Genomic DNA, 13,491 nt, shown 5'->3' with positions numbered 1-13,491 from the left:
CAGTCAATGTGCAGGTCAGTTGGTGCATGATGGAACAATGTAGGATTTTCTGCTGGATGTGCATAGAAGCAAAAAGAGAAGGTAGAGAGAGTGAGAGGGTTGATGTTCATGGCCTCCTCCTGGAGAGATTTTTTTCTCGGATAATCCTATAATGCAGAGATTTGATCTTAAATAATCATGTTTGAAGCACTTAAGTCTTTACAATCACTCCTTTTCTAGAATCGTTATTTTTTTTTGAACTAATGAAGAAGGGGGTACTTAAGTCTTTACAATCGTATCAAACTACAATGTTAATTAGTGCTGACAAACATGAGAATACGCACATGCTTAAAGCTTCGGACTATAGCCGTCGCAAGCATTATCCGCGTGTTAGATTCGTTTACCATTATTTCAAACCTAATACCATACGCTCCTTCCCCGAAATCACTGCCATTGACAGACTTTAAGCAATACTCGCAAGTCTTGCACAACAAGAATTCCATCAAATTCTTGCATTCCTTCGGCAAAGTTTTTTTAGAGAGAGAGAGAGAGTAGGTCACCCTCTCTTAGTCATGGTCTTTCTCCTCCTGATTCTTTTGGTTATGCAACCCACAGCCTCGTTTGCAGAGTCCTTCATCTTCAACGGCTTCAAAGGAGCCAAGCTAACCTTAGATGGAACCTCCATAATCACCTCCAACGGCCTTCTACGCCTAACCAGTGACTCTCATGTCGAAGGCATGGGCCACGCCTTCTACCCTCTTCCCTTTCGCTTCAAAAACGCTCCTTCTCCAAGCAGCAACAAAGTTATCTCATTCAGCACTCTTTTTGTCTTCGCAATCACCAGCAAAACCCCCGGAATGGCTTGCCACGGCTTGGCCTTGGCACTCTCTCCCACCGCCGGAATCGTCGGTGGCAGCGGCAACAACTTTCTCGGCCTCTTCAACGCCTCCAACCTCGGCAATTCCTCCAACCACATCTTCGCCGTCGAGTTCGATACCTGCAAGGACCCGTCCTTCAACGACATCAACGACAATCACGTCGGTATCGACATCAACACCTTGATCTCCAACGCTTCCATCCCCGCTGCTTACCTCGCGCAAGACAACACAACAAAACCGATCAAGCTTCAAAGCGGGACGCCGATCCTCGTCTGGATAGACTACCGAAACGATCTTCAGTTGATCGATGTAAGTATCTCCCCATCAACCGACCCTGTCAAGCCAAGAAAACCACTTCTCTCGTGTACCATTGATCTCTCCCCGGCTCTTGAAGACTCGATGTACGTCGGCTTCTCTTCCGGGGTTGGAATGCTCTCGAGTAATCACTATATCTTGGGATGGAGCTTCAACACCAACGGAGAAGCTCAATCCCTCGATCTCTCGAGTCTCCCTTCGATTCCAAAGGACAAATCAAGAACTGGAATGTACATAATCATCGCATCCACCTCCGCCGGAGGATTGTTAGTGATGACCATCTTGTCCGGTGCTTGCTATATGGTGTACCTAAAGAAGAAGAAGAAGAAGAAGAAGAAGGAAGAGCTTTCTGATCTATTGGAAGGTTGGGAATTGGAGTACCCACATAGGTTCTCTTACAGGGTTCTTTACAAGGCGACCAAAGGATTCTCAGAGAAGGAGATGTTGGGGTCCGGCGGCTTCGGCAGCGTATACAAAGCCGTGCTGCCGGAAACGTTCGATGATGTTGCGGTGAAGAGAGTCGCGCACAATGCGAAACAGGGGTTGAGGGAGTTTGTAGCTGAGATCTCAAGCCTGGGGAGATTGAGGCACAGGAACCTCGTTCAGTTGCAAGGGTGGTGTAGAAGACAAGACGAGCTGCTGGTGGTGTATGATTTCATGCCAAACGGTAGTCTTGATGGCTTTCTGTTTGATGATGCGAAAGCGGCAAGCTTGAATTGGGAACAGAGGTTCAGAATACTAAAGGGGATTGCTGATGGACTGCTGTATTTGCACGAGGGGTGGGAGCAAGTGGTGGTGCATAGGGATGTGAAATCCAGCAACGTCCTCTTGGACAGTGAGATGAATGGGAGGTTGGGTGATTTCGGGCTTGCGAGGCTCCATGAGCACGGTAAGAATCCCCAGACCACCGTTGTGGTGGGCACGCTGGGCTACATCGCCCCGGAGCTGTCGCGCACCGGGAAGGCCACAGCTAGTGCCGATGTGTTCGCTTACGGCGCATTGCTTCTAGAGGTGGCCTGTGGGAAGAGGCCCATTCATGTGTGCAGGACCGGAAATGAAGAAGAAGAAGAAGAGATAGTGTTGGCTGAGTGGGTGCTTAAGTTTTGGCAGAAGGGGGAGATAGTAAGAGCCGTGGACCCTAGGCTCCATGGCAGGTATGTGAAGGAGGAGGCTGAGTTGGTGCTCAAGCTTGGCTTGCTGTGTTCACAAAAGGTTCTGGACTCGAGGCCGACGATGCGCCGGGTGGTTCAGTACCTGGATGGTGAGGCCTCCATACACCAGGCGTTGGGCTCACATGGTCCCGTAGTGGACGAAGATGCTGGACTTGAGCAACATGCTCGTGATTGATTAGTTGTTGGGTGCCCAACCGCAGGACATATCTAATCTCTAAAATCCAAGACTAACCTTTGGATCATGTTTAGCACTTTATTTCATATTTTATGCCACCTTAAAACAAGAGCATCTAGCCGTTCAGTGTCATGGTTCAGAACCACCATGTAAATTCCTTTTATTTGCTTGTCCAGTCATACTCACTAACATGGTTTTCAGAAATTCTTTGCAAGACTTCATCTCCTCCGATTTTATAGAAAATTGTTTTTTTTTTCTTGGAGAAAAAATAGTAAAATTTCGTTACATATAAATTAAATTAGAATAAGTGATAAATAGACAGAATAAAAATAATATGATGATATTCTTGTTCTGAGAGAGAGAAGTCTGTGGATTGATTAGGCGTGTAATTAATGATTCTGATTCAGATCGGATGCAACGAATGTCATATCCGATTAATCTGATGTTGGCTAAACCAATTCAAATTCGGATGGTGAAAAGCTCATACGAGAACCACCTTTTTGTAGGGGTGGCAATCGGGTGGGGTTGGCTGATCGTGTCGGCAGGTTGGCGGGTCAGCATATATACCTCAACATGAACCTGACCCATTTATTAAACGGGTCGGCTGTGGCAAACACGAACCCGGTTCATTTATTAAACGGGTAACCCGACATGACACGGTTAACCGGCAGGTTGGGTCAGGTAAATGGGTTGGCGGGTCAGGTTCGGGTAAACAGGTTGGCGGGCGGGTCGGGTCGGGTAAATGGGTTGACCCACCTGCCTAACCCGTTTATTAAACCGTTCAGTCACGTTGGCATACCCCTAACATGAACCCGACCCATTTAATAAACGGGTTAGGCGGGTTGACCCATTTATGACATGAACCTGTTTAAGCTAAACCCGAACCCTGCTAAGAAGCGGGTTGGCGGGTCATGTCAGATTTTGCCACCCCTACCTTTTTGCATGTAAATGGATTAGGATACCCTTCAAATTCGAATATTTGTCAGATTCGGTAACAAAAAATCAAAACCATATCCACGTTGGATTATAATTAGATATGGTTTTGGCTTACCAAATGTAACTAAAGGTTGGACATGGGATAAAATCTGATTCAATATTGGCATCTCTAAGATTTATATTAATGTAAATTTAAACGATGGCATGATTTGAAAGTTACTTTGTTCTAAGGGTGGCCATCGGGCCAGGCTGCCGGTTGGGCTTCAAGTACCCTGCCCGAATTGGACTTTGCAGCCCAGGCCTGAATAAAGTTTTGCGGGGCCCAGCCCAATTAGATAATCGGGCTGAGCTCATGCGCAAAAATGCATAGCACCCAATGGGTTGGACTTAAAGGACCCGACCCCACATTAGCCTGAGCCCGATTGTAATTGGGTCGGGCCTCAATACGGGTTGGGCCAGTTTCGGGCCCGACAACCCGATGTCCACCCCTATATATTTTGTTCCATATGGATGGGAGAAGGGAGGGGAGGCTCACCCTCTGCCCATTCTGCTTCCTCTCATTTGAAAATTCAAGCTACGGCAATTTGCACTTTTACCTTCTTTGTACACTTCCTTTATTGTTTCCTCAACCATGCATGCACAAGGGGTCCCTTCATTTTATGTTTGATTTTCAATTGTTGTGGATCAGTTCAAAACCCACCTCTGTCAGAAGAGCTGTCCTTATCATTGTTATATCAGCATCGTTGCGAATCAGCTTGGATCCGGCCCAAAATAATTCGATTCAAAAATCCTGATCTGGCAAATTTTTTAAAGGGTTAAAAGTAGTTTTAATATTGTATTTTCACGTATCATCTGCTGGTTAAAAATTGGCCGATTCAACTCAACTCAGTTCAAAATCGGAATCAACCGATTCTCCGAATCCGTTTTGAAAACAGATTCAGGCCTGATACCGATTTTAACAACATCGCTCAGCATTGTACATAACCATTCAACTTCCTGATTTTTAAAGGTAAACACGACAAACGCATTCGTTCAATCATCGCAGAAGACTTTAATTAATTGCAGCAAACCTAACCAACAATAATTTTCTTGAGATTCCACAGATCCCACTCAATTATGGGGATTTAACCGGTCCGGGTCTGCCTAACCCCAGCTTGCATTATATTTTCTCATCTGATCTAGTTTTAAAAAGATTGCTTTCATACCCGCATTCTGTCAATCTAACATAAGAAATATAGCCATCTTAACATGAAAATAAAGGTTGATGGGTTCAATCATGTTACAAATAAGGTTGATGAACTAACCAATGGTGGTCAAGGCCTAACTGAGGTTAACCTTATAGAAGACTTTGCTATGCACCAAAGACAATGGTGCGTTTGTTATTTCTCACAAGAGAGCGACATTTTATTAAGATATAGACTTTTGCATAGGAAAAAGTCCCCTCTTCATTTTTCCCCAATTTTACACCAAACATTTTTTAATTTGAGTCTCTTTAAGGCATAAAAGTATTTATTTTCTCCAATCTTGTCTTGCACATTTCAAATTTTGTGCGCTTGTACTTGGATCGGTCAAGGATAGCTTCTAAAGTATAAACACATGTTGATTGAACTGAACTTTTGTTTTAGACCCAAAAACAGTAATTGATTTAAAAATGTGAAATCTATAGCTACTCGTTTTAATATCTATCCAAAACAAGCTTGCAAATCTGGAATTTGTGTCAAGAGTACATGTATCCTTGCAGATGCAGTGTCAGAGAAATTTCAAAGAGACTTTTAAATGTGCACCACAAAAAATCAACCAGTTGATATTAGATCATCGTAGACTAGAGCTGTCTATGGATCAGACCTGCTATAGGCCTGGGTTTTTTTTTTATATTAGTCCCTCCCTTCTTGGCGAAAGCTAAATTATATTTAATTAATAAATCAGGACTCTTTAAAATTTATAGATATTTTAGAGATAATGTCCAACAATTACGATTTTACAAACATGCCTCCAAAAACATGATTTATAAAATATTGATTTGGTAAATCATGATTTGGACTTAAAACATATATAATTACTCTCATATATTATAACATAAATCACACTAAAGAAGTACTAGAGGTCTAGCTTATATGGTGCGCTCATGCTAGGTATCATAAAGGGTGTAAGAAAATCCCTGCTTACCCAGTACATTGACATATACATGAAAGATTGATGTGTATTAGTTGTCCAAGACCAAAGTTCGCTTAGCTAATTCCAACTCGAAGGTCACCAACGAGTGTGGTTGCTAACCATCATCTTTCTAGAGAGCTACATGCCCTTTGTACACAAAAATGTCTAACCGACGCGAAGAGATAATGGGGTCTCATGCAAACATGTATGATGCATGCTTCACGATTTTCTGCCCAAGTTATCAAGTGATTTTCATATACTAGCATTATGAGTGTTCCGAACCGCCATGTTTTTCACCATTTTGCTCTGATGCATATACCTCTTTGACACTCTAGAGTGCCCCACAAGGCCTTACGACCTAAGAACTTCGTGTATTCGGACCCTCTCTCCCCCTCTTGATGTACTTTGCTTTCAAGTATCTATAAAGAAGCTTTTTACATCCTTGTCTCTTTGCACTCTTTGTGTTTGGGCATACGCGTACTCTTGCTTTCGCTCGTGCGCGTGTGATGTGTGTTCTTGTGCGCTCAAAAGGCCTGCCTTCGGTGTTTGTGATTGTCCGAAGCTGCGTCACGGGGGCCTTCGCTTCTAAGCCTGTGACAAGTTGGTAACAGAGCCTTGTCGACATTGGGAGTGACAATGGCACCGAAGAAGATTGCCATGACTCCTTCAAGCAGTATGATTACTGCTGAAGAGGACTTCATGGCCGATAATCGGGTGTCAACCATCTCGCGCGATGTGGCGGAGCTGACTGGGTCAGTGACCAACATGGAGAAGTTGGTTAATGAAACTTGTGTCGCTTTTAGAGATCTTAATGCAGAGATCAAGACAACAGTAGAGGGAGTGAAAGACTCGGTGGAAAGTCTTGCCACTAAACTTAACTACTCGGTGGAGGACTTTTTCACCAGATTTGATGATTTGTTGGGTCGGTTCAACATCATGGCTGCCGAATTGGATGTTGTTCGACGAAAGAATGAACAGTTAGAGCGACAGTTGAGAACTGCCCCGGCTGACAGTGTTGCGACATATGTGGATAGACGACGTTACAGGCTACCTGAGCCCGCAAAGTATAAAGGCACGCGGGACTCAAAGGATCTCGAGAATTTTATCTACGAGATGGACCAATTTTTAGAAGCTGCGAGGATAGAGGAGGACGCAGATAGGCTATGCACCGCAACAATGTACTTTGTGGATGAAGCGACCTTTTGGTGGAGACGTCGCTTAGGTGATGTTTGACGAGGATTGGTTGCTATAGTCTCATGGGAAGACCTCTAGAAGGAAATGCGAGACTACTTTCTACCTAAAAATCAAGAGAAAATGACCCACAAAATATTATTGGCATTGAAACAGACAGGGTCAGTGCATGACTATGTCAAGGCATTCTCTTCAATAATGATGGAAGTGGAGAGAATGGATGATGAGGATCGGTTGTTTTACTTTGGCAACAGGTTGCAAGGATGGGCAAACCAAAGAACTCATTCGGCATGACCCCGCAACACTAGCTGAGGCGCTTGCGGTTGCAAAGAAACTTGTCGAGCTGGATAGGAATGACCATGCATTTCAAGGCAGACAACAAGAAAATGATCGCAACAATCGAAGAGACAATCGAAGGAACGACCAAGGACAAAATGCTGGTCGGGGAAACCAGCAGAATCATGGCCGGCAAGATGGCCAAAATAATAATCAGAATTGGAATAACTTTCAAGGTGGTAATTATCGTCGCCGTGACTGTCGCATTTGCCATGGGGATCATTGGCAGGATACATGTCCCAATAGAAACCGCGGTCAAGGAAATGGAGATAACCGCGCGCCCCGAGTTGCGAATGTTGTTCAGGGTGAGGAAAAGGATCAACCTGCAGAGGCGCCAACAGTTGGCGCAATGCAGATGATGAATGCAGTAAAGGTCACAACCAGTGTGGAACCGACAGTATGCAAAGAATTGATGTATTTGAAACTTTTGCTCAACGGAAGACTTACCAAGGCATTGATAGACACGGGTGCCACGCACAACTTCATCTCGCGTGAAGAAGCAAAACGGTTGGGATTACAGTGGGAACAAAAAGAGAGTCGCATGAAAGCGGTTAATTCAGAGGCTAAAGCCATCTACGGCGTCGCTCAGGATCTACCAGTGCGGATCCACAACTGGTCAGAAAGGATCGCGTTATCAGTTGCACCCATGGATGATTTTAAAGTCATCCTCGGGATGGAATTCTTGAGAAGCAACAAGGCAGTGTCGATGCCGCACCTCAACGTTGTCAGCTTTGAGAGTGAGAGTCAGCCATGCATGGTTACTGCGATGACAAGGAAGCCTTGTGAGCGCTTGGTGTCTGCGCTCCAGTTGAAGAGAGACATGAAAAGTGGTGACGAGACTTTTCTTGTCATAATCTGTGCTACAGATGAGGCAGAAAAAGTCACGGATGTCCCAAAGGCCTTAGCGCCAGTATTGAAGGACTTTGGCGATGTTATGCTCGTCGAGATGCCGAAGAAGCTACCTCTGAGGCGTGAGGTAGATCATCAGATTAAATTAATACCGGGTGCACGGCCACCCGCAATGGCTCCATATCGCATGGCAATTCCTAAGCTGCAGAAATTACGTAGACAATTGGATGATATGGTCGAAGCAGGAATCATCCAACCATCTAAAGCTCCCTTTGGAGCGCCCGTGTTCTTTCAAGCAAAGCACGATGGGTCAAAGCGGTTGTGCGTCGACTATAGGGCACTAAAAAAAATGATGGTGAAGAACAAGTATCTGCTTCCTTTGATCGCAGACTTGTTTGATCAACTTGGAAAGGCAAAGGTCTTCTCTAAGTTGGATTTAAGATCTGGTTACTGGCAAGTGAGAGTTGTAGAAGGGGATAAGGCAAAGACTACTTGTGTAACGCGATATGGGGCGTTCGAATTCCTTGTCATGCCCTTTGGCTTGACGAACGCGCCCGCTACCTTTTCGACCCTAATGAATAAGATCTTCTACCTGCACCTCGACAAGTTTGTCGTCGTGTATTTGGATGACATAGTGGTGTATAACGACTCGATGGAGCAGCATGTTCAACACCTTCAGATTGTGTTTCAGACTTTGAAGGACCACAAATTGTATGTCAAGCGAGAGAAGTGTCTATTCGGCCAGAAGGAAGTCCATTTTCTGGGGCATATTGTGGGAGGAGGCACTCTCAAAATGGACCATAAGAAGATTGAAGTTATTCAAGCATGGGAGCCGCCCTCTAAGGTTCCTGATTTGCATGCTTTTTTGGGGCTTGCAAATTATTACTGACACTTCATCAAGGGATACTCGCAGATTGCGGCTGCGCTCACAGATCTGTTGAAGAAAGATAGACCATGGCTATGGTCTGATGCCTGCCAGAAGGCTTTTGATGGGTTAAAACATGCCTTGACAGAGGAGTCAGTGCTGAAGTTGCCTGACTGTCGGCAACCCTTTGAAGTGCAGACCGATGTGTCTGACTTTGCTATTGGTGGGGTGTTGCTCCAAGGAGGACATCCTATCGCATTTGAAAGCAGAAAGTTGAACGACGCTGAACATCGATACACGGTGCACGAGCGCGAGATGTTGGCGGTCGTGTATTGTCTCCGCACATGGAGACACTATCTCTTGGGATCACAATTCGTTGTGCGCACTGACAATGTTGCGACAAGCTACTTCCAAACTTAGAAGAAGCTAAGTCCAAGGCAAGCACGTTGGCAGGATTTCTTGGCAGAATTCGATATGGTCCTTGAGTATAAACCAGGTAGGACCAATGTTGTGGCCAACGCCTTGAGTCGAAAGGCGGAACTTGCAACTTTGCTCACCTGGGATGACAGTGTGAGCAAACCGACGAGCGATCTTCTTGAACAAGTGTGCGAAGCTTCAAAAAGTGATCCAATAGCTCAACAATTGATCACATTGGTGAAGGAAGGAAAGACGCGGAGATTCTGGCTAGAGGATGGTTTGCTCCACGCCGCAGGCGATCGTCTATATATTCCGCGACAAGATACCTTGAGGAGGCGCTTGATGCACGAGTGTCATGATACTACTTGGGCGGGTCACCCAGGACAACAGAGAACCTTGGCATTGTTGGAACATGCATTCTACTGGCTGCAGATGCGCGATGACGTAGATGCCTATGTGCAGACTTGCTTGATTTGCCAACAAGACAAACCCATCAATGAGAGACCTGGTGGACTACTGGAGCCCCTATCTGTGCCTAGTCGCCCATGGGAGTGCATAACCATGGACTTCATTGTAAGTTTGCCGAAAGCACAAGGTTGCAGTTCGATTTATGTGGTTGTGGATAGGTTCTCAAAGTATGCTATCTTTGTGCCTGCCCCTGCCACCTGCTCAGCCGCGAATACTGCAAAGTTATTCATGTGGAACGTAATTAAGCATTGGGGAATTCCAGAGAGCACCGTCAGTGATCGTGATGCATGTTTCACTGGCAAGTTTTGGCGAGAAGTGTTTCGCTTAATGGGGACGAACTTGCATTTCAGCACAAGTTTCCACCCCCAAACCGACGGACAGACAGAGAGAATAAATGGCATGCTGGAGGAATACATGCGGCACTTTGTCAGTGCCAACCAAAGGGATTGGGTTGATTTACTTGATGCGGCTCAATTCTGCTACAACCTTCAAAAGAGTGAGTCATTCGGCCATAGTCCATTTGAAGTCGCAACTGGACAATAGCCGCAGACTCTGCACTCCCTTGCTGCGCGAGGACGTGGAAAAGCACCTTATGCATACCAGTTTGTCAGGAACTAACAAGATCAGACAGAGTTGGCGAAGGCATATCTAAACAAGGCAACCAAGCGCATGAAGAAATGGGCAGATGAGAAGCGTCGCCCAGCAAAATTTTGAGTTGGACACAAAGTGTTGGCCAAGATCTTTCCTGACCGCACAGCTATCTTTCGGGGCCACCACCGAGGCCTTATTCGCAAGTATGATGGCCTCTTCACCATTATCAAACGTGTGAGAAACTTGGCGTACCGGCTGGACTTGCCAGCAAACTTTCAAGTGCACCCGGTATTCCATATATGCAACCTGAAGTCATTCCACGAAGATGAAGGAGATCCTCAACAGAGCATGCCTCAACGTGCCCCGATCTTGCAGCGAGCTCCTTCAACAGTTAGTGTACCAGGCAGAGATTCAGATATCATCATCAACCATTCCAACAACTATCTAGGGGAAGTCAAAAAGTACTTAGTGCAATGGAAGGGATTGCCAGAATGTGAAGCCACCTGGGAGAAAGCCAGCAGCATGTTTCAGCATCGACAGCTTGTAGAAGGCTACCATGAAAAATTGGCGTCGAGGACGGCGCCAACTTAGGTGGGGGAGCGTGTTTCGGACCGCCATGTTTTTCACCTTTTTGCTCTGATGTATATACCTCTTTGGCACTCTGGAGTGCCCCACAAGGCCTTACGGCCTAAGAACTCCGTGTATTCGGACCCTCTCTTCCCCTTTTGATGTACTTTGCTTTCAAGTATCTATAAAGAAGGTTTTTGCATCCTTGTCTCTTTGCTCTCTTTGTGTTTGGGCATACACGTACTCTTGCTTTCTCTCGTGCGCGTGTGTTGTGTGTTCTTGTGCGCTCAAAAGGCCTGCCTTCGGTGTTTGTGATTGTCTGAAGCTGCGTCACGGGGGCCTTCGCTTCTAAGCTCGTGACAGTGAGTAGGCCAATTTGTTGAAGGCTTCATCTTCCTAAGGCCACACAGTAGCAAAAACAAAAGAAAAACACAGGATTTATCACAACAAAGGCTGTGTATCTAAGAAGTTCTGATGTTGGGGTTTTCACGTGTCAAATTGACATAATTCATATTTAATTTTTAGATGAGCTCATAGATAACCTGATAGTACCAAAATATAATATTATATAAGTTACAATTATACATAATAATATAAAATTGTTGATGAACAAAATATAATTTATTCATTTAAATATCCATGGATTTTATTGAAAATTTATACAAGGTCGTACAAAAGTCCAACATCTCCCACTTGGCCTAAATAATTTTATTAAGAGAGTACAATTTTATATTCATATCAAAAACATGTTTTACAAAAGATCGTTAGCGGATATGTAAGCATAGTTGCAATAGGTAAACATGATAGGACAATGTGTCTTTTTGACTTTATCTTTAATGAATAAATAACGACCAGCTATGCATTTTACTCTACCATAAAATTTTGGTCAACAGTGCAATAACAAACTGATTATCACAAAATATGATGATAGGCATATATATGTCACTAGATATGCCCTTGCCAATCATAAGATTGTTTCTATACAGATAGCTTTTTTAACTGCTTCTACAGATGCATGATATTATGCCTCTATAATTGACAATGCAATACTAGATAGCTTCTTTGAGCACCAAGAAGCAGAACCTCCACCACATATAAAAATATATAACTAAAAGTAGAAAATCGTTTTTCTAGGTCACTTTGCCAATATGCATATGTGTGTATCCTTAGAGGGAGAGATCTGTAGCTCAATATACAAGAGAATGTGATTTAATACCTTTAATATATTTCAATATTTACTTCACCACAATCCAATGTTGTTGTCCTTAATCACTATGATATTTATTGACAAGGCTCATTGTATAACATATATCAGGTCTCGTGCACATCATGAGAGAACCTACAATATTGGCATTTTGGTATTTCTTCATGTCTTTCCTTTCATTATCATTCTTAGGTCTCATCTCAACACTGAGCTTAATGGTCTTATTAATTGGTGTATAGTTAGGCTTACAATTCGACATTGTTTTGTCTTATTAACGAGTCTCTACTCACCATTTGCAATAAGAATAACATCTATATAAAGAGACATATTATGACACTACTCTAGCTAAATAGAATAATCACATTGGTTTATAGAAAAACCATAAGAAATAAGTGAATCATGAAATTTCTTGTACCACTGTTTAGATGCTTGCTTTAACCAATAAAGAGATTTAAGCCATTTGCATACCTTTTAGTTATGACATATAAATTTTTTCATTTATATCATCATTAAGGAAACCATTTGATGCAATTTGAGATTGTGGAAGGCCACAAAAGATAACAATATTTGAATGAAAGTGAACTTGGCAACTAAAGAGAATGTCTTATTATAATTAGTCTTTTCTTGTTGATTATACCCTTTAGTCATTAAGCAAGATTTATATTTTTTAATGAACTCATCAAATTTAAGTTTTCCTTCAAAAAATCTACTTGTATCCCAAAAAGTACTATATCTATAAGAAAAATCAATGAGAGTCCAGACTTTATCTTGCATGATTGAATCATATTCATATTTGATAGCAACTAGCCATTACTTAGAGTTAAGTGATTGCATAGCTTCAGTATATGAACTAGTATTCTCATCAAATATATCAACAATCATAGACAACTGGCTGAGGCTAATCGCCGAGTTGAAGATTTAACTCGGCAAATGGCCGAGAATGTTAGATTTAACAATCGGCGTGAGGAAAGGAGTTCGCATAGTTCTCGAGGAAATCGAGAAACCCAATCGTATGATTCTGATGATGACTTTGAGTCACATCAATGAAGTCCATAAAGAAGAGATAACCTACCGCCACGAAGATCTCATTGGGATTCGGGCTTACGTTTTGATATCCTAGAATTTAAGGGAATTGGAACTTCCGAGGAATTCCTGGATTGGATTAGCAAAGTTCGCGAAATCCTTGAGTTTAAGGAGGTACCTAAACATCGTCGTGTGGGATTAATATCTCTCAAATTAAAGGGTCGAGCTGCAACTTGGTGGCGTCAGCTCAAGCAGACACGCAGACATCAGAGCCAAGCTCCGATTGAGCGTTGAGAGCATATGGAGCAGAAGTTTTGTGCTCAGTTCTTGCTGTTAAATTATCATCGTGAGCTATATCAAAAATATCAAAG

At 43.4% G+C, this 13,491-nt stretch overlaps 1 pseudogene across 1 annotated transcript; it reads left to right on the top strand.

Annotated features, from left to right (window-relative positions):
* The first annotated feature begins 521 nt into the window (after window positions 1-521).
* LOC149827902 (L-type lectin-domain containing receptor kinase S.4 pseudogene) lies at window positions 522-2,754 on the top strand (annotated as a pseudogene). Its single transcript, XR_016434978.1, has one exon. The product of XR_016434978.1 is annotated as an L-type lectin-domain containing receptor kinase S.4 pseudogene (transcript).
* Window positions 2,755-13,491: the final 10,737 nt, after the last annotated feature.

This window comes from Nuphar pumila, chromosome 10, assembly GCF_984573655.1.
Source record: "Nuphar pumila chromosome 10, dmNupPumi1.hap1.1, whole genome shotgun sequence".
In the NCBI taxonomy this organism is placed as follows: domain Eukaryota; kingdom Viridiplantae; phylum Streptophyta; class Magnoliopsida; order Nymphaeales; family Nymphaeaceae; genus Nuphar; species Nuphar pumila.
Note: the sequence above shows the minus strand (reverse complement) of the source record. Positions and strands in the feature narration are given on the sequence as shown.